Source organism: Peromyscus maniculatus, chromosome 22 (genome assembly GCF_049852395.1).
Source record: "Peromyscus maniculatus bairdii isolate BWxNUB_F1_BW_parent chromosome 22, HU_Pman_BW_mat_3.1, whole genome shotgun sequence".
NCBI classification, from domain to species: Eukaryota; Metazoa; Chordata; class Mammalia; order Rodentia; family Cricetidae; genus Peromyscus; species Peromyscus maniculatus.
In genome coordinates, this window is record NC_134873.1 from 22,449,620 (window position 1) to 22,467,884 (window position 18,265).

The following is an 18,265-nucleotide window of genomic DNA, read 5'->3' on the forward strand; positions in this document are numbered from 1 at the left end:
CTAGACAATTCAGACTTGGCTTTAATGGGTGGTAGTCACAATGGGAGCAGCCTCCACCCAGAGCAAAGTGTGTGTGTCAGAGGGGCTTTGAAATAGCCTGACCAGGCAAGAAGCAGATTTTTGTGATTATTTGGAAGTGACTCCTACCATGATAAACAGCTCTGAAAAAAAAAATAGAAGAAATATAAACCGAAAAAGAATGTGTGGATATTCCATAGATTACCTCTTGAGCCTCTGTGGAGTTTTCTTACTACATATAAGAGTCCAAATGTTGCAACCCTTTAATACAGTTTTCATTGCTACTTCATAACTGCAATTTTGCTGCTGTTATGAACCATAATGTAAGTATCTGTGTTTTCTGGTGGGCTTAGGCTACCCCCATGAAAGGGTCATTCATCCCAAGAGGTCTCGACCCACAGGTTGAGAATCACTGTTATAGAACATGGCAGTTATCACCTGGATGTCATTAAATCCAATGATGTAAAGTACATAGGAAAAGAGTTTAAAGACTTAATGAGGCTAAGAATGATTGGAGAGTTAGAGTTAGGAAAGACTTGCATTACTTATAGTACAAGACTAGCATTTACTACTAAATTCTGCCTACAAAGTGTCTACAAAGATTTGGTTTAAGGAATAGAGCTTTGGGAGGCTGACCTGGGAAAAGGCTATGGTTGGTTAATTACAGGAACCAGGAAATGACAGTGACTATCACAATCACATGAGACTCGAGAGAAGATGTGTGTCAGATCTTCAGGAGGATAATTCTAGAACTTGGTAAGTATATGTAGTTGAGCTATGAAGGCAGCCTTTGATTTTTTTACTCTGGTGTGTGTGTGTGTGTGTGTGTGTGTGTGTGTGTGTGTGTGAGAGAGAGAGAGAGAGAGAGAGAGAGAGAGAGAGAGAGAGAGAGAGAGAGAGAGAGAGAGAGAGAATATGATATGAAGATGATGCCTTGGGTGAGTCAAGTATCTAGTGTACAGTGTCTAGTGTACAGTTCAGTGAAGGTAATGAAACCCAGGAAAACAGAAGATCAGGACTCGGGACCTCAACACCTTAATAACCCCAGAAACTTTTGGATATCAAACCATATTGAGCACAAAGCTGTGCCAATGGTCAGTACTAATGGCCAATGTTAGGACATCAGCTTCCTAGACTCAAGTCTCTTTCTCTTTCTTTGTTTTGTGAAGGCTGAAAGAATTTCTACCTTGTGGGGGAAGCAGAATAACACTTCCCTCCTAGTTGCCTATATTTTGATCTCCAGAACATGTGAATATATCAAGCTCTATGACAAGGAGAAATTAAAGTTGCAGATATAACTGAAGAGGAAAATTACTGACTTTAAAGTTTAGATTCTAAATGGTCCCAAAGTAATGCCAGAGATACTTGTAAATGGAAACAGGACAGACTCGGATGGGCCTGGAAGACTTTGAAGGTAGAAGACGCCTTGAACCAACAAACAAATGCCAAGTAGCCTCTAGGAGATAGGAAAGATGAGAAAAAATGGAATCTCTTCTTCAGCTCCCAGCAGGGAACCAAGACCTGCAGACATCTTGCATTTTTTTTTCCAATGATGTTCATGAGGAACCTCTGAAGTGTAGAGCTCACTGAGAGACTTTCCTTGGTAGACAAAAGAAACTTCCTCAGTTCAAATAAAGCAAGATTCATGACCAGATAGATTCCAATGGTCTGAGCTTGGTAAAATTAATGAATTCATTGGGATTACATATGGGAAGCTGGAGGATTTGCAGGCACCTACAGTAATGAAAAACTCCAATCCCCTGCCCACCAAGCTCCTCCTTTATAAGTCAACAATAGAGTTAATGCAAACCTTGTTCCAGAGCATGTCCTAGTGTTAGCAGAGGTGTCCACAGGCCCAGACGACATCAGGCATGAACACAACCAGACTTTGAAAAGTGTGGCCATTCACACTCCATCCTTGTTCTTCCTAGTGAATCCAATGATCTTATCAGACTCCATCTAAGTATAGGGAAGGTGGCTTGCTTGTGTGGCGCATGAAACAGTTACCTCCATCCTGCTGCAATATGGAGTGACTCTGGTTGGGAGTGGGAAGAGTAATTCTACTCCTGAATGGCCTCTCGCCACCATTTCTTCCTAGGTCTTGTCTCTTTCTTTCTCCTTCCTTTCCCCCGCTCTCCCTGCTTGCCCTCTTCCCCTCATGTCCATCTGTCTTTCTGCCTTTCTTTCTGCCTTTCTCTACCCTTAGTTCTATCTTCCTTGACAAGTCCCAGGAGGCAACTACTAAGATGCCACCATGATCCTGACAAGATGTCCCAAATTCAAACAAGGCCATGCCAAAATAGGTCCAATAGATATTTCATTGACACACCAAGAGAGAGAAGTGGTGGTGGATTCAATCTTAGAACTCAGTGAAGGAGTTGGAGGAACAGATACATATTTCTAGGATGGACTTGATGCTAGGAAAGCTCCCAGTCTTACCAGGTAGTCTCTGGTGAGTCCTGTTGCAGAACAGTTAACCCTGAACTCACCCATCACCAAGATCAGCACCAGAGGAGTTACAACATGGAACTTCTAAACGCTTTATTTCTTCGCTTCCCAGCCACAGTCCTTCTAGCTAAATTGCTTCTCAATTATATGTGACATAAAATTTCAAGGTTCTTGGTTCCCTGTTTTATAGTCAGACGAATAATGGTCTTAATTGCTCATGAAAGACCTGTAAGAGTTTAAGAGAAAAAGCTAATGCAATGAACAATGTCCAGCTTCTCTGGCTTGCCCTATCAGGATAAAGGGTCCCACTGGGTTGCAGCAGATGACCCCTGATCTCTCTTACCTTTTCATGTCTTGGGCTGTAGTTTTAGGGGTGAGAGAGCAGAGAATACCATTTACCATTTAGCATGCTGCTGTTGGCTTGAAAGTGTCTTATTGCTTTGTGGGGGAAATGCAGGAAGCATTTTTAGATATTGATATCTGTTTTGCAGAGCAACTACAGTCATTCCTGGAGGGTTTCAACAGGTCAGTTTTACAGAAAGACTCACCGCCATAGCGTCTGTACCTTCTCATTTTCAAATGGCTGGCTGTGCTCAGGATTTACAAAATGGGCCCACAAATCTCTGGCCACCTCTTCCTTGCCCTCTCGGCATCTCTAGCTCCGCTTCAAATGTGCAGAAAACATTCCCATTCTCTCTTGATCGCTGTAATCCCTCACTCTCCAGTTTATTTCATTTGTAAGCGGGATCTGGGTTGATTTTATTAGTCTGCATTATTAAGTGTCATGCGTTTCCAGATGGTCTGCAGAGTCCGTCCGAGCGGAGGATGCGTGTGTCGCTGGGCCTTTGCTAATCATTCACAGGGGACACATGTTCTGCTGGCTTCGCTCTCAATAACTGGCCTGTGTTTTTTCCAAATGGATTTACATTTTTATGTTCGGCTGATGACTCCTCCGGAGACACATACCATGAACGTCTTGCTCTCTGTTGTTACATGTACAAGTCATAAAGCTATGTAATAAGACTCATAAAAAAACATGCAAATAGTCCTTTTCTGGGGAGGGAAGAAACATGATCAGCCTTAAAATCGGGAGCTTGGAAAGGCTGAGTGCTCTGCTGAGAAATCTCGAGGAGGAGCAGAAACTGTCCTCTGAGATGACCAGTCATAAATAATTAAATAAACCAACAGACATGCCACCTGACAACTCTGGAATCCTGTGTGCCAGGGACAATCATCACTGGTGGTCAAGAGCTGGTCCCTTTAATGTCTGGTGCCCAGCAAGGAAAAGTCATTCTTGCTCTCCTCTGTTGAGTCATCTGCAAGCCCCACCCTTTACACCGCCCACCTCGGAGAATCTGAGCATTAAGACCCACATCCACATCTCTTAACCTTCTTCAATTCCACCTTTATGCCTCCAATCTACATGGTAGGCTTCCCCAGCAATGCTCAGAGAAACTCAAAACTCATTCTTTTTTCTTTCTCTCAAAGATTTATTTTATTACATGTATAAGTGTTTTTCCATGAATATATAAGTGCATCTCATGAGTGCCCTGAACACAGAGGCAGGAAACAGCTGAAGAATTCTCTAGAACTGGGCTTGGCTGTGAACTGCCATAGGTGCCAAAAATCAGACCAAGTCCTTATCTTCTGAGCCATCTATCCAGCCCCACCTCCCAAACTCATCTCTTGTTTTTTTTTCTTTTTTTACTTTGAAATTTTAGTTACATCATCTCTCTCTCTTCCTTTTTCTCCCTTTCCAAACCTTTCCATATACTCCTCCCTGATCTCTTCCAAATTCATGGCTTCTTCTTTTGATTTTTGCATTTATTCCCCTCTCTCTCTCCCTCCCCCTCTCTTTGCTCAGACAGTATAATGTTATTTGTATTTATGTTTTCAGGGCTAAACATTTAGTATTAGATAACCAATTGGGGTGTTTTCCCCTGTGGAAGACCATTTATGCTATTCTTGCCTGTTCCTTAGTTGCCTGAGGTTCTTTGTTTAGGGTTGAGGCCTCATGGGATTTCCCCTGTCCTCTTTGGCATGTCTATTGTTGATGTCCTTGTTCAGTTCATGTTTAGTCAATTATGCTGGTGAGACTTCATGGGTCTAGCTTCTGACATTAGTAGGAGAAATGATCTCACAATGAACTCCCCAATTCTTTGCCTCTTACAACCTTCCCATTCCCTCTTTCTCAATGGTCCCCAAGCCCTAGGTATTAGAGTGTTTTGTAGATTTATCTATTACGACTGGGCTCCACAACTCTACATTTTGATTAATTGTGGTTTTTTTTTATAATCATCTCCATCCGTTGCAAGAAGTTTCCTTGATGAGGGGTGAGGACTACATTTATCTGTGGTTACAAGAACAAATATTTATAATATAGTTAAGGATTATGCTGACTAAGTAAAGGGGTGGTTATAGGGTCTCTTCCAAGAACTTTGATTATCCCTAGATAGTTGGCTGGATTCTAGTACCAGGCATGATTCCTCTCTTGTTGAGTAGATCTTAAATCCAATTACAGAGCTGTTGGCTCCCATCTAAGTATGCATGTACCTACTGTACCCTTAGGGTTATTGTGCCATGATGGCCATTACTATGGTTTATAAGTATCAGCGCCAGGTAAGAATGCTGATTGCTTCCATCCTCTGGAAGCTTGCATGGTGCCTTCTGATAGCATGAAAGCTAGTCCTCAGGAAGGAGTATTCAGGTCAGTTCCAACTCAGGGGCCTCTGGACCCTGTGTCTGAAGTACATAGTGTCTTCAGCAACAGGGACTTACCTTCTACTTGGGGGCGGGGGAGCAAACCAAGCACATTAACAATAGACTCTTAATGTTTTGAGAGTCTTCTGGACAGCCCTAACCAACACATCAAAAGAAGACTTTTCTTGCCTGATACCTAGAGGTTTTATTAGGTGGTATTCGGCTCTTGGAGAGAATATTTTCAGCCCAGATGAGAAAAATTCATTTAAATTATGTATTTATATTTATAAGCAGACTTGGATACTAAAGTTTTTTAAATAGATAGTTAATAATATGATTCCTCGTGACCTTTTTGAATACCTTTATTGATCTTTTACCTTTCCCCCCACTTCTTTCATATTTATCTTCCTAATTAAAGCCTCCTCTTCCCTTGGCCAAGAATACAGAGTCTAAAAAGCAATAGGCACTCTGTGAACATTTTTTAAAATATATAAATGGATAAATAGAAATGAATGTACATTTTCAGTTGCTCAAGTATCCTACTTTTCTTCTGGAATGTTAATTATGGAGACTTGGGAATTCCACCATAGCCCAAAGAAGTGCAGACCACTCTCTTAGCCTGCTTGCAATAGCTTTACACACAATTGAGGTCACAATAAAAAACAAGACGCCCTGAAATGTGGAGCAGGAGCACATGGGGTAATGACAGACTTGACACTGCTCAGAGAGCTGTCTATCTTGAGACGTCCTCTCCTCTGGGCTTCTGTGCTGTCCTATTCCCCTGGATTCTTCCTGTTCCATACTCTGTCCTCAGATTCCTTCAAGTGCTGGTTGACATAAGTCTGTCCTGTAAATGTTCGCAGTCTGCTCTGAGACTTATTCTTGGAGATCTCTTTTTCCTCTCTGAGTCTTAGACCAAAATATCCGACTACCTCTGGTTTCTTCACATGCCTCAGTTCATGTGGAAACAAGTTTGTCCTCACTAAGCTCTACCACCAAACAAAATCAAGGAAAAACAAAACCATTCATTCCTTCCACAGATTCCCCATCTCAGGCATAGCTCACCGTCTTGACCTCTGTCAGATAACTGAGTCACCAGTCTTGGCCACATTGTCATCCTCATGATGGATCAGTCACTGAAGAGTCCTTTTCCTGAAATCCCCAAAATGTCTTTCTCACTCTTCCCATTCCCCCCTGCCTCCCACCCCACCACCACCATCCTGCCCCAGCCTAGCCTTAATTTAGTTTATCCTCTCCATCCCTTCCTTGGACAACTGTCACAGCTTCCCACTCGGTCACCTGCCTCTTACTAATTGCTTTACGTACAAACCAATTTCCAATCAAAGCCAGTGATATTTCTAAAATAAAAGTTCAAACATGTCTTGTCCCGACCTGACCCACCAATGGTCTCTCTATGGCTTCTTTTGTTGTTGTTGTTGTTGTTGTTGTTGTTGTTGTTTGAGACAGGGTTTCTCTGTGTAGCTTTGTGCCTTTTCCTGGAACTCACTTGGTAGCCCAGACTGGCCTCGAACTCACAGAGATCCGCCTGCCTCTGCCTCCCGAGTGCTGGGGTTAAAGGCTTCTTGTACCAAGCACAACTGCTCAGTCTAGACTTCTCTTGTTACTTCCTCTTATCAGACTATGCCGCCATTGACCTGAGCAAATGGCTTTCCCTAGCTGTGTTTCTAGTTTTCCCGCTCTATATTATTCCTGCTCATGCCCGTCTATCCCTGTGCTATCTTCATATCTCACACACACACACACACACACACACACACACACACACACACACACACATATATATATATATGTATATATATATATATATATATATATATATATATATATATTGCAATCTTCACAAAATTTCCCATTTCTCCCTGAAAAGGGGCAGCTATTCCTCCTCTCTGCTTTCAGAACAAGGAGCCACCTGCCCTTATCTCTGTAGTACTCTGGGGCTTCTCAGCTCTTTAATCTCTGGGTGTGATCTGTTTCCACCTTCTTTGCTGAAAATTATTACAAGCCCATGTTGCTCTGAGCCTTCACCACAGGCTTCATCCCTTTGCCCAGAAATCTACAATATTAAGCTCATCAAGATAAAAATGTCAAGTAAAGCTGACCATAGATAAATGGGCCAACCAAAATGGCACCTGCACTTTAAAGGTTATCTAGATCTGGAAGATACAAGCGAGGGCTCGATTTCACACGGGCAGAGGCAGGTGATAACTTGTGGGTGAGACTTTGAAATGGAAACAGATGTTAAGCTCAATGCCTGAGGCTTGCTATGTGATCCTCAAAACTATTACAGTGTGGGCAGAGACCATGGCTGTCAGTGAAATCCCAATGAGAAGGTTACAAAAACATGAGCTTGTAATTCCAAATGCTACAGATAATTGGTGGAAGCCAAACTGTAAATTCGTTACCAAAACTGGGTTTCCACTCTTTTTTGCTTCAGCATTCTCCTAGTCCTTGATTAAGTAGACATTCTGGAACAATTTCTGGATAAAGGATGAGCTGATATAACAATGCTTGCCAAGTTGTATCTTAAGGCATATTACATGTCTGGGATAAACACTATGGGGGTGGTCGAGTTGAATGAGGAGGACCTATCGCATAGAAGTTATATACTATGCTACTCAGAGAACACTCTGTAGGACCCCCACATATCTCTTATCTTTCCTGAAATTTGCTTTCCTTTCCTATAAGCTTGCAACGGCCATACTACCATCACACTGGTGATGCAATTCCAACATACCAATTCAAGAACATATACTCAGTCCATAGAAGAGGAGAATGCTGGATTTGAATCTACAACGTCCTGCCTAGCTCATATTTTGAACACTTGCTCCGCAGCCGGTCCAGCTGATTTGAGAGGCTGTAGATGCTTCTAGATGTAGAACCTAGTTGAAAGAGTGAAGTCACTAGGGGTGGCCCCTTGTGGGCATATCATTTCTGGATCTTTGATTCCTAGTTGGCCATGAAGTGAACAGCTCTCTCAGGTTCCCACTAGCTATGAGGTCCTAGACAGTCTGAAAATATTAGATAAAAATCAATCCTTCTGCCTGTTTCTGTCAGGTATGTTGGCACAGAGAAGAGTAAAGTAACCAATACAGGGCACATAAATACTAGTTTTATTATTTGGTGATTTCAGCAGTTTGTTAAGAGACAACATGTACATGCACACACAAACCATGACATCACTCATGGGGCATGAAGTCTTTATGAAAGAGAAATAGGTACTTAAGCAAGGGAGACTGGCTTGAGACAAATAGCATGGTAAGCCCATCACAGTGCACAACTGCCCCCCCCCCAGATCCTCCCTTTCATATGCCCATCTCCGCCTCTGCCTTGCAAAGTCTATTGCATAACAAGTTTCACGTGAAACCAAAGGAAACCTTTCCATGGCCCGTTTTTCCACACAGGGAATAAGAGCTTATTCTGAGCTAAATGTGTGTGCCCATGTCCCAGAAACATGAATTCAGGTTGCCCAACAACATGCTCCTGCATGGAAGTGTTACTTGAACTTGATATCAACAGAATGAAAGAATGTTATAAACCAAGGCATTTTCAGATGAATCAGTGAAGGCAGGCTACTGAGGGTTTGCTCAAATCACCTTGGCCTGCAGATGTAACTGTGGGAGATTGTCTTAGCTGCTAATTGACATGCGAGGGCCCGTCCCACTGAGGGTGTAGTCATTCCCTAGGCATGTGGTCCTGAGCTATGTAAGAAAAGCAGGCGAAAATGAGTCTTCAAGCAAACCACCAAGCAGTGTTCTGTGGTTTCGGCCTCAAGTTCCTGCTTGAGTTCTAAACCTGACTTCCCTTAATGACGGACTGTAACCTGTAAGCTGAAATCAAGCGATTCGTCCATAAGTAACTCTTTGTCTGAGTGGTTTACCCCAGCAACAGAGAGAAGACTAGGTCACAAAGGTTCCTGTATGGAGAATTCTGGCAAATGTTTCATAACCAGCCCTCTAGGGGACAAAAAAACATCATCTTGACTGACAGTTGTTAGAAATTTCCATGGTGAACTACCTTTGACATGGCCAGTTTCAAACTACCACATCTATGTCACTGGGACATGATGCTCACACCTGGATCTGACAAGTCTTAGAAGCCAGTAAGAGCCCATTGCAGCATTCTACTGCTTAGAGTTTTTCAGTAAAGCTCTGCCTGTACCTCAGAGACTCATCAAGTGAGGCATCTTGTGCTTCCTTCTCTCCACTCACACATCAGTGGCCCATACCAGTGGGTACTTAAAATTATCCCGCCATCACTGAGGGTTCCTAGTAAGACAAATCTCATCCTACCCCCACCTCATCATTCCTTCCCTAGCGTGAGTTTTCCCATGAGGTTCCTTATTTTGCCCACAGAGGGATGTCTAGAATGCTCAAATGACCAGATGAGGTCTGTACGTTTGCTCCTGGCTGAGAACATACTTAGAGAGTTTCTGTTCCACAGTAGTTTAATCAAGGTAGCATAACCAGTATGTGGTGTTATGAACAATCAGATCTCCTTTTCTACTGGTATATTCATTCAACAGAATTCATTTAGGACAGAGACCTTGTGCACATCCTTTTCAGACCCTCAAAACCCAGGAATTAATGCCAATTTAAAGATGCAGACAGATGCCAGACACCGCTCACAGGGCTACCTGCAACTCTCACCTTCCCTTGTCTGGCTCACAGCCTCACTTAGTCTCTGTACTGGCCACCATGGCTAAGGAAAGAAAGCAGAAGTGTCCCTTCCTCACCGCTGGCTACTTAAAGTACAGCCCAAGGCTTCTCTAAATCGTCCTAGGGTCAATCGCAACTCAGTGACAGGCTTTGCAAAAACAGAAAAGTTCATGTCATTTTGGTTACTATCAGTTTGGAGGAGACACAAATGTATAAACCATCAGTCCACAACCGAGACCCAAACAGGTAGAGAAAAATTTAATAGAGAAAAGCTCTGAGGAGAGGGACCAGGTAGTTACTATGAAGAAAATGATCTGCTTCTAAGCAGGAGTCCTATGATCCCTAGAGTCAGGATTTCCCAGACATCTGAGATTATCCACAGTGCCTGGGGAATGGCTGTCCAGCAAGGAGTTCATGCAGAATTTGTTCCCACTGGGGAACATCTAGTTTCAACAGATGACTATTCTCCAGAAGGGTACAGGTTTATAGCTGACCCTGAGCTGGTCAGAATGTCTTTGCCTACAACTAGGCACTGAGTAATAAATAAAAGCTTGTACAAAGCCAGGGCAGAGTGAGCACAGAAGGCCCAGAAGACCTCTGGCCATCATCTTGTAGCATTAAAGGTGAAAAGAGATGGTTTACCCTAAGGGTTTCACCTTCTGATCTCTGAGTCTCAAGTTGCATTATTTTCCTAGGGAAGATATGAACAAATGCCAATCCACCTCTTGAGAAGGGGCACCAACATCAAACCAATGAAATAATTCCACCTGAGTCCAACTCGGTTAGCCAGTGAGTTTATCTGGATTAGTTACAGGAGTGTAGGTGACCCCAAGACAGCTGTTACCACTTCAAAGTCCCACTCTGGCATAGATAATGACCTCATAAAAGCTGTATTACTTGAGTCACATTTTTAGCAAAACTTCCACCTCCCAAGTACTCTCGTACTACTCCCAAGGCCACACGCAGCTTCAGGACAGGTAGGACGGATACATGAAATCCCAAGTCATCATCTGGAGACTCTCTCTCTCTTCTTTTCCACTAGGCAGAGTTAACTCCCTTGTTATCATCACCAGCTGCAGAGCTGTTACTGTATCTTTTACTTATTTTGTTGCAGTAGTTTGAGAGGTGCCAAGACTACTCCTGGCTCCATCATGATCACAATGGGATAGTCATATTGTGCCTGGAGGGAAAAACTACATTAGAACACTTTCTTCCTTTCCAGCTTTGCGGGTCACAAGGAATCTACTCCTAACTCCCATTGTAGCTACCATGTAGCCCATCTGCTGAGCACCTACTATGAGCCCTTGAACTTTACTGAGGTAAGAGAGAGAGAGAAAGAAGTTGTACAGCCAAGCTCACATAAGTAAGTACAAGGCTGGACCTAAAAATACAGACTTCTAGGACTGTTAACTGCTCAGCCCTAAATGGGACACCTACATCCCATCTCAACCCCAAGGCTCAGGGAATAACATGGGAGAGGGGCCAGAAAGGAGGAAAGATCCTGAAGATGGAGAGGAGTGGCATTAAACACTGTCTCCTGGATATGACATGGCCATCGTAGGTACAAAGTCACCGTACTGTGGCTACCTGCATCGATATTCTGACCCAGATGGGAGGGGACTGCATGGAGCATCACCTGTCACTGAGGAACTGTTGGCAGGTGATGGCCATTGAGGGTGGGGCAATCATTTTTATTCAGTGATAATGCCACTAGTAAGTTGCCTATAATTGAGTAGATAACTTGACACCACGGCGCACACAAACAACTCCCATTAAACTCAGTGTTATTTTTTTTTTAAATACAGGAACGGAAGAGAAAGATGCATTGGGAAAAGGGGGGGGGGGATCCAGAGGAGTGGGTAGGAGATAAGATAGGGGAATTCAGAGCAGATGTGATCAAAAACATTATATGAATGCATGAAATTGTCAAAGAATAAAGTAAAACAGAGATGGCAAAACGTAATACCCACACAGACCAGGGTTCCCAGTGCATTCTTTGCAAGCAGTCCTGGGAGCTCGCCTCGGTAGGAATGTCAACATTTATCAGTTTGCATCTTCGCTCGTGTCAATCTATGTCATTTTGGATCTTCCCACAGCCCAAATGCTTGCAAAACAATTTACTAAAGATATTTGCCGCTTCTAGGCCTTTTGAGGAAATAGAAACTAAATTTACATTACCATCTTCCTTTTCACAATGAAAGAGAAACTTATATTCAGTAATTTTATTCATTAACTGAGTACATACCTCGTGCCTGCCACTGCCCAGTATTATCCCATACCTTTGGAAAAGAACAATGAGAAACAAAAAATGAATTTCTGTCTTATTGATGTTCATATTATAGGAAAATTGGGTATGAATAAACAATAAACAACTCGAAGGCAGGCTGTATGAGCTATCATGAAACACTGTAGTTTTATTTCAGCCACCTGCCAATCCAATACTATCATCCAGCTTGCTTTTACAAAATACAAGCCTCACTGCCTCTCTGTTCTTTGCATCGGCTGTGTGGTGTGGGCCTTGGACAGTACCATCCTGCTGCCAGAAACAGCCTGGTGAGCTCTGGTCAGATACTTCTACTCAGGTGAAGCCAGGACTCTTAGCTACAGAAAAAAAATATCAGGGCAAGCCAATAGAAGGCAGAGTTGGAGTTTACCAGGAAGATATTTATTTTAATGGAGATGTAAACATGAAAGAGCTGGGTGCAAGAAAGAGAAACGCACAGGAAAATATGAGGAACACTCAAGTATGGGTGTAGACTACTTAAAAGAGAATCTGACTTAAGTGTCTCTGCAGAAACTATATAAAGACGGGAGTAGCCTTTGAAGTTACATCCCAAAGGGTCACTTAAATAAGATCATAGGATGATTGCCAAGGTACAGTGAGTGGGTATCGTTATAGCTGATGGGTAAAACACTAAATCACAGGGGTACTTGGGAAGGTAAGATGTTTCCATCCTTACATTATTGACTGATGTGTGTGTGTGTGTGTGTGTGTGTGTGTGTGTGTGTGTGTGTGTGTTTGAGAGAGAGAGAGAGAGAGAGAGAGAGAGAGAGAGAGAGAGAGAGAGAGAGAGAGAGAGAGAGAGCGCATGAGCATGAGCATGAGCATGAGCATATGTGTGGAGGTCAGAGGACAACCTGTGAGAGTCAGTTCTTTTCTTTGACTGTCTCAAGAAAGTCCAGTCATCAAGCTTGGCAGCCAGCTCCCTTACCTGATGAACCATCCTGCTGGCTCAGTTAACATGTTTTTGTTGTAAATTCCTGCCTCAAGCTGACAAATCTCCCACTGGACTTCAGTCTGTGGGACTCCTTTTCTATCCCACGTCCCTTCGCTGTTCTGGTCTTTCTAGTCTGCCTAACTCTGATTACAACTACTCTGCTTTTCTGATCTCATCTGGTCTGTAGCCAGAGTAGTTTTGGTTCCTGCTCCATCCTCCAGATGGATCTCTTATCACAGCTTCCTTGGCCAACTTCTCTGCAAGTGACCCATAGATGTACCAGGCTGATAGCTGGGTTCTCGACATTCTAGGGGAGGAATGTTCCACCTCATCCTCCACTTTTGCATTGTGCTAGGCCTACATGGGTCCTTCATCATAAGGCTAAGGAACTCCATGACTCACCCCAACTATTCCCTAAAAGGTAAGGCTTCTTTGTTTATCCTTGTGGTGCTAAAACCCTTATGTATGGAGCTTATTATTTGACAAAAAAAAAAAAAAAAAAAAAAAAAAAACAACTAATGAATGGGTAGGATATCTCAGTGGTCAATTTGTGATACCAGGGACACAGAACAGAGCACAGGGGGTTATTAATTTCTGGCCAGAGGATGAGTAGCTGTCATATTTCATAACTTCTGTATATTCTATAAGCCAGACATTGGCTAAAGATGACAAGCAGGCCAAATGTATTCCAACAGCTATTTTTATGGATTAAATCTCGTTAGAACACAGCAACTCCCATTCATTTACATGTCATGTCATCTCTGGCATCTTCTACTCTCCAATAATAAAGTCAAAACACTGTCACAGAAGCCGTATGGCCCTGAAGTATAAAACATTCCCTTTCCGGATCATAAAATCACAAAGTCTAGTGACCTCTAGTGTAGACTATGCCTGTCAAAGCTGGACTGATTAAATTTCTAAAATGTACACAATTCACATAGCTCCTCTCCAAGTTGGCTGGAAAAAAAAATGATAGAAAATAAGCCAATAGTTATGGTGGTTAGACTAATGAATATGGAATAAGCCAAAAGAGAGACCCTGAAAGCAGTATGTCCCGTTGCTCTTTTCTGGAAAAGATTGGGCTTTTTTTTTCTTTCTGACAGAATTAGTATGGTTGTGCTTAGTATTACAGTTCAACAACTTAAATGAATATTCTCCCAAGGAGATGGAAGCCACGGGCATATAAAAATATCCTGTGCATTTTCAGTGCAGACAACATGATTTATTGAGCACCTAAATATAGATAATCTTGCCATCACAATAATTCTTGAATAATTCTGAGTGTTTGAAAAGTATTGGTACAGCATGGGGCAGGGTAGACAGGAAGGAGGCTGTGAGGTAGAGTGCAACATCCAGGATGTGTCTTGGGTGGTACTCTTAGGACATATACATGGCAGAAAGAGAGGGAGCCTTTATAGGAAATGGGAGAAATTTAGAAGCAATGAAATTACAAGGTCTCAGCGCAGCCCACAGGGAAATCTGAAATTGGAATGTTCTTCCAGAACTGTGCACAGGGAAGTGGAGGTGGCTGACCCTTATGAGTATGCAGTGGCCAGTCCTTTGGAACAGACTACCTAAGCAAAGAGATTCTCCACCATGAAGGACAGGTCTCAGAGAGGGCTGGCAGTAGAAGGCTACAAGCTATAATCAGATTCTATCCCAGGAAAGATATGGCAAGGAAAGAATTCTGTCCCTGGTACTGCTACCTTGGTTAAAAGCCCAAGGCTAAGGAGGCCATAGGCCCTTATTATTCTCTAAATGACATGCTATCAAACTGCCTTCCAAGTACTTGCATTCATAACCATAGATCTCGGATACTTTGAATCTTGGTCAGTGGAATGTCTTTTTGCAATGGTCCGCAGCCTATGGACAGATGCCAAACTAGTCCAAGTGCTAAGAATAACAGCCTGAGGACTCAGCCCTAAATGAGACATTAACCTCACAACTACCATGGCTTGGATTACACTGAGGAAAAGGAGAAGAAAGAACGTAAGAGCTGAGGATGGGGAAGAGGGCTCTAAAATGCTGCCCTCCAGACACAATGAGGCTGTTGCCGCTAAGATCTCCCCACAGTTGTGGTTCCTAGCATAGCCTAGCACAAGATCAAGCTGGCCAAAAATCTGGCATCGATCATCTCCAGGCCCCAGAGTCTCCTTAGGAGCTATTGGCAGTGGCCATTTGCTGAGATGGGGGCAGCAAATCATTTTCTTTGGAGGATGTGGCCAGTGATAGTTTCCCATGCTGTAGGGCGTGGCTCCACACTGTGTTGGACTTAGTGGGCTAACCCCCTAAAACAAAAGACAAGATGTTGGGAAGGGGCATGTTGGGGCGATAGGAGGGAATCAGAGGGAGAAATAGGAGCTAGGTATGATCAAATTTCATTGTATACATGTATGAACCGCCCCCCCCCAACAAAGGTAGCTAATTTTAAAAAGCAATGTCATTTATTTTACTTACACAATCTCCTGGATGTTATTCTGTAACAATGTGAATAAATGGTGAATTTTGGATGTGTTATAATTTGACCTAGATGTAAAATTCCACGTGTACCAAAATATACAATGTTTTGGTGAATAACATTTAATGCTGTTTGTAAAGTATCTTTTTTAAAAAGGGGGGACAAGAAAAAGTGTTCTGAGATCAGGTCCACCAACATTTACAGGAGGCTAAACTTCTAAAATGAATAATAGCGGAACAAATTGCAGCTATTCTCAAATGTTAACTGACAAAAGTATTCTGCATTCTCAATTTCCTTACCCTCCACCAGTACCTCTACTATGGAGCTGCCATGGCCTATATCCTCTTAATGGGTCTCAGCCTGTAGTCCCCATACTTTTCTCAGTCCACAGCTACCATGCTTGCCCATCTACTATTAAAATTAGGGAAAGGAGTGCCATGAAAGACCCAAGTCAAACCCACTTCTTCTGTCTCTGTTATGTTTCAGGATCCAGCCCTGAATTATCACAGTCTATTGTCCCCCACCTGACCTCAACTCTTCTCTTACCTGCTGATCCAGTCACACATGAAATTTGAAAGCCTGGTTGGCAATGAAACTCGGTGTCTTAATTTGGTTAACCTCACTGGTACCAGCCTGTCACTTCATAACACCATCAACTCTGCCATGTCTTCCTCACCACCATGGGCACTACTCTCTAAAACCATGAGCCAGGACCTAATTGTCTAAAACTGTGGAGGACGGAGTTGCAGAAAGAGAAAGCTCTACTTCTCCTAAGTAGTTTGGGTGGACTGATGAGATCAGCCATTTCTTCTAAAACATGCTGGCTCCCAGACCCATGGATCTACCTAATTGGATGCAGCACTTGCACACCACTGTGGCTTTACCTCATTAACATAGTTTTGAACATTTTCCTTCTCATCACCAGGCACTGCTGCCCCTGCTTTATCTTCTGGGGAATTGGATCACCTTATTGTTATTAGTTCTCTAAATACTTCATCTGTCAGCATATATCTTCGGAGACTGCCACTGATGAGTTACGGGAGATGCTGGCATTTTCCTTTTTCTGGTGCATCTCTTATTGTTCTGAGAAGCATAGCATCTTCTGGGTCTACCCAGGAAGCAGAGCCAGCTGGCAAGTTTTCCAGATTACAGGGTGCTTCATAGTCTAACATGCCTAACCCTTTGACCCCTCCCCTGCTGTAAGAACTCTGTATTTCTACCTTCACAATATAAGCCATAGCTTTCCTCATGTTTCTCAGAGCCACCTTGACATGTTAGAATCAAGTCCTACAGGCCTTGCCAGGTTGTCTGAGATTTATCACAATGAACCCTTTGACCTTCTCCATGTTCCACCCCCCTAAGTTCAGCACGGTTAACAGGACTCCCTAGGCTTGTTACTATCCTGGTCCCTACTATCCTGGTCTGTATCCCTCATAGATTTTTTGTCATGACTTCTTTATACTCTGGAAGGCATATGATTACTTTTAATTGTCTACTTGATTAGAATTAATGATGCCCGGGGCATTTGTGCGGTCCTCTTGGTATGTCCATGAGGAACATTTCTGAAGACGATGAACTGCCCTAAAAGTATGTGGCACCATTCCATGGCCCAAGATTCTATACTAATGAAAAGGTTGGTGGAGTGGGAGGTTGGATGGGCGCTTACACTTTCTTTTCTGCGCCCCGTGTTCCTTTGAGATGCGTAGGGCTCCAGTACCAAGCCCATAACACCATCAACTCTGCCATGTCTTCCTCACCACCATGGACACTACTCTCTAAAACCATCAGCCAGGCAAATAAACCCTTCCTCCAATGAGTCATTTTACATCAGGTATCTGCTATCTACAGGGAGAATGGTCTAGAGGTTGAATAGAGCATGATTAGTGCCTCTCTGTCCAATTTATCAAAACATTGGATGGAGACATCAGGGGAAATCTTCCTCCAGAGAAGGAATTGGTAACCTCAGACAGGAAGTCTCTTTCAGCCAAAGGCAGTACTTAGAGATGACAGTTGGGGGGCAGCAACAAGAAGAAGTCCCAGCATTCCAGTGCTGTGACGGGAGCTCATTCTCCTCCCACCTGAGAGAACTAGCATGTCCCCAGCTTCTCTATGGGAAAATTCTGCAATCAGTCTATTAAATCAGAAAATGAGTTTAGAATTCATCCTTCTGTCACATTGAAAATACCGAGGCCTGGAAGCCACATACATCCCCCTCAGTGTCACAGATGGTTTGTCCCTGGGACTAGAAGCTAGACTGACTCCTGAACTGGTTCCAAGATCTTCTCCTCTCCCAATAGCTCTTGCCCTTATTTTGCCCTTATCTAGCCCTGGAGGTGGTATGCAGACATTGAGATGAAGATTCCAGGGACCCTAAATTACCATCTAGTGAACTTCTGATACCCTGGGCAAGGAGACATCAGCTCACTCAGTAGCATGGCTTCTTTGACAGCTCTTACACTGCAGACAAATCTGCCAGTCCAGCCAGGCGTGGCTAATGCCAACTCCTGGTATTCAAGGTGCTGCCCCATTGTCCACCATAGGTAATCTTTCCCTCAAAAAAAAAAAAAAATGAATGTGGTGATCCTATCCAATCGCCTTACTTAATAGGAACAATTATTCGTCTCATGTCAAACTATTAATTTTGCTAAGGTATGGAACAAAATCAAACTGGAAAAGTAAAAATACAATGACTCATCTCGTGTCAAACCATTAATTGTGCTAAGGTATGGAACAAAATCAAACTGGAG

General features: G+C 43.0%; 2 long non-coding RNA genes across 4 annotated transcripts in view; one reads left to right on the top strand and one right to left on the bottom strand.

Moving 5' to 3' along the window:
- The window catches only part of LOC143270226 (uncharacterized), a 351,249-nt gene that overhangs the window by 143,272 nt on the left and 189,712 nt on the right, over positions 1 to 18,265 (bottom strand). The window lies entirely within an intron of this gene.
- Positions 204 to 15,678, top strand: LOC121825111 (uncharacterized). The gene is made up of 3 exons (XR_013047276.1): positions 204 to 341; positions 686 to 774; positions 11,065 to 15,678. It is a non-coding gene; the product is annotated as an uncharacterized LOC121825111 (long non-coding RNA).